Below are 3,928 nucleotides of genomic sequence, written 5' to 3' on the forward strand. Positions count from 1 at the left end.
ACATTTGACGGGTTGAGACGTGGTAAAATGAAGGTTCTTGGCGCATGAAAGGTGGGGACTAACGCGTCCAAATGTCGAGGGAAAGCGGGACAATGATGAGTTAATTCTCATGCCATGTTTCTTATTCCATGCAAAGGTGTCACTGACAATGCCTACAAAATTGTTACAAGTTGGTTAGTTGAAGTGTGTAGTGTGCACGCCATCTGATCATTGCTTCTGCCCTCACATATCGATCGATGAGACTTCACATCTCGTCTATGTATTAGGAGGAGACATCCACGGAAACTAAACTGGATCCAGATCATAAAGAAGGTTCTGAATTGGAGGTTGGCATTTCTTCCATGTTACCTGAAGATGATGAGCGTTCTAAGAGAGGATGCGTGGAAATTAGCAGGATGGAACAGTTAAGGGATCATATCAGAGATTTTCAAAAACCTGAAAAGTACGCAAGCTGATCCTAGTCACGTTTAAGAAAGGTTCCTTGGAGAAATTGATGCAAAAGAATTGGACGATGAAGTATGCATTTCTGGGTCTGATGCTGTACATAAAAGAAGTTATAGATCCTCTGAAAATGGTGCCTCTACAGAAAGCCAATAAGGGCTGGCGTAAGTGTGTTCTTCAGAGGCGAAGAGATAGAAAAACAGAGATGGAACTTTATTGCAAGTCACACCGGTTGATATTGGGGGAACTTTGACGATGTTGTGAGAAATGCAGTCGCTAAAAAGTCATCTAAATGTCATTCGGAACAAACAAAAAATGTTCAAGTTAAACATAAGAACCTCAAACTTGTGAAATCAAGGATCGGTTGTTTGAGAAATCGAGGATTGAGAAGAAAGGTCAGGCTACATGTCTCATTGACAGAGGGGATGAACTTCTTGTGACAGAGTTGATGTTCAATGGCACATTCAATGAGCTGGAATCATCATCAAACAACAACACTTTCAAGCTATTTCATTCGATACGATAAATCATCTAAACAAATACATTTGACTAATGAGCTTGTGAAGCCATTACGTCAACTTCAGGATAGTGCACGGTGGATTGCCCAGGTGCAGCGTGAGTGCAGGTTAGAGTTTGATATAGAGCAATATGTTGAGTCAACAACCCGTCCATTGGTCCAAGGGTGCCTCATTTTTAGAAGTTATCAATCGAGCTCGATATATTTGTTCCAGGTTTCTCGGATGATGTACTAAAAAACAACTTTGCTATTGCCATAGGAAAGCTTTGGATGGTTTATAATCATTGTCCCCGGAGTTGGGTTGGCTCGATGAACGAGAGGACAGACCTAGGACTTTCATCCATAATGTTAGCGTTGAAACAGTTGCTCGGAGGCTTCTCTCAGTTAGAATCTCTTTGCTTGACATTTGATGGATCTTCATTTGATAATAGCAAGTTTGCTGCGATTTGGAGGTTGGTTGCACGAAGCCTAAAAGTTCTGGAACTTGGCTACATACTAGTAGTAGATGCAAAAGAAATATTTAATTCCAAGATTTTAAGCTCGGGGGCAACATATTTTGTCACTCTACCCTTCAAAAGCAAGAGCCTAAGAGCGTTGGTTTTCCAAACTTACAAAAGTTGTGTCTGGTTTTAGACTGGATCTCGGATTCGGTGGTAGGTGTTATTTCCAAAAATCTACCCTTCCTTATCCACCTTGACCTTTGAGATGAACCTATTGAAGAACCTCATGGAGCTATGAACTTGACAAACTGGGGTATGCAACAAATCAATGGTTGTTCAAAATTGCAGCATCTTTCATCAGATCGTAGTCAAGAGGATTTTGCTATATCTTTTAGAAGGGTTAATGATCTTGGGATTATTCTAATGGCTAAAAACTGCCCAAATCTAGAAAGTGTTAGACTTGGTGGTTTCTATCGTATCACAGATGCAGGTTTTCGGGCTATTCTGCATCGATGTTGCAATTTGCAAAAGCTTGAGTTATTGCGCACAACTCAGCTAACAGATCTAGCATTTCATGATATTTCTGCAACTCCTCTCTCTCTAAGTGATGTAAGCTTGATTTCTTGCACTTTAATTACTGACTTTTCCATTAGACATTTGGCATACTGTAAGGACAAACAAGTACTAGATTTGAAGGGTTGCAGGCATGTTGGAGATGATGGATTGAAGGATCCTACCTCTCAGCCTCTGTTGTGAAGGTGCCACAGGGAGGCTGGGCTCCTCTTACTTTGGCAACAATATTTATGGTTGTCATGTATGTATGGCATTATGGTACATGGAGAAAATACATGCTTGACTTACAAAACAAGGTTTCTATGAAATGGATTCTCACACTAGGACCAAGCCTTGGAATTGTGTGGGTTCCTGGTATTGATTAATCTATACCGAATTGGTCACAGGGGTTCCTACTATATTCTCACATTTTATCACAAATCTTCCTGCATTTCATCAAGTACTTGTGTTTGTGTGCATCAAATCAGTTCCCGTTCCATTTGTCCCTGCTGAAGAACATTATCTTATTGGTCGCATTGGCCCAAAAGTATACCATATGTACAGATGTATTGTGAGATGGAAGCTGAAGAATCGTAGGCTACAGGTATGAAAATACTTTTCTCGGGATGGCCGTGACTTGACAAACCAATTGGCATAGCTGCAGTTACAAAGAAATCAAGTGTTCCATGTTCCCCGTATTAACAAGATGCTTTTGTATGCTGTAGCCGAAAGGTTTCAAACAGATAGTTTTTATTCAAACGACAAAAAGAAAAGCGAACGGTCAAAGACTGAAAACGCTTAAATTTAAAACACATGGCATCAACCGTGTTAGAGAAATGAGCTACGTGGCCTATTTTGAATTCAGTGGTGATTCAAAGGGAGTTACACCAACAAATTCCACCTCCTCATTAACCATCAGCAAATTCGAGCAGGAATTGCAACGCTGCCCCTTTTACATACGGCTGGCTTTTTATCTTTTGGCGGTAATGATCAAACAATCCTCGTTTCGAGTCGATTCATTTCCTCATGGCAGAGTTTATTTATGGTTTGAAAATCATTTGTAAATGGTTGGTTGGAATTTCTGGGAAGCGGTGGGAGAGAAACTCAATTACTCACTGTACATTTTGACAGAGAATTAATGAAAGATTGCAGCTCTGGTTCTTGAGATTCATGTGGCGTGAGTTTAGCAAATGTATTTTCTTTCTGTTTCACATGTATGTTGTTATGTTTCACAGTTCATTCATATTAATTTCCAGTGAAAGCTTCTAAGTAAGAAAAGGTAGAATTCAGTTTTACTGCTCTGCCTTGGGAAAGTTTTCACGTTCCATGTTTTCTTCTGTTGAACAGGATTCATGTATTTATGCCCTTTTCACCCTCTTAAACAGTCTCCACATTTCATGTTATTTCAAATTTAATTGCTAGACTTTTGGCCTGTCTTGCCTCACGAAATAATCTGCGTCTTTGAGTTAAATTATCTGCTCATGCTATTCCTTGGTCCCATACATGCCAGAAAACTCCGTCATTCATCAAAATACCTCTATCATATTTATTTACCTAGCCTAAAATCAATATTCATTTTTGAGTCTTCTCAAACCCTATTGTTTATTTTCCTGAGTGTGACCCGGAGAGAGCCCTCTCCTGTTCTAGTAGGGCTAGCTACCAGAATGAGCGTGGTTTGTGGTTACCTTGAATTTTTCCTTCCTTCAGCTTAAGGCAGATTTAGGTGCTAACATAGTTGCAACTCCACTGGGGAGGAAAATGGTTCGCTTGAAGAGTGTTTTTCCCTAGTACATATCTCAAGATCAGAGCTGATTGTTGATGGTGAAGAGCGATCAGACATAAGAAGGTTGAAATCATTCACTGGCGACTCCATCCACTGAAGAATCCAGCAATCAATCCTTCATGGTGTCTCCACTGCAGAGAGATGAGTAGCTTTGATATTTTCAAATGGAGCAGGTTGCAAGAAGATACGCTCCCA

The 3,928-nt window shown here is 40.2% G+C and overlaps 1 pseudogene; it reads left to right on the plus strand.

Moving 5' to 3' along the window:
• Positions 1–511: 511 nt before the first annotated feature.
• Positions 512–2,154, plus strand: LOC149155074 (F-box/LRR-repeat protein 10-like; annotated as a pseudogene).
• The last annotated feature ends 1,774 nt before the right edge of the window (positions 2,155–3,928 follow it).

The sequence above is a fragment of the Pinus tabuliformis genome, chromosome 9, assembly GCF_031772625.1.
Source record: "Pinus tabuliformis cultivar Carrire ecotype Pingquan chromosome 9, CPIR1, whole genome shotgun sequence".
NCBI lineage: Eukaryota > Viridiplantae > Streptophyta > Pinopsida > Pinales > Pinaceae > Pinus > Pinus tabuliformis.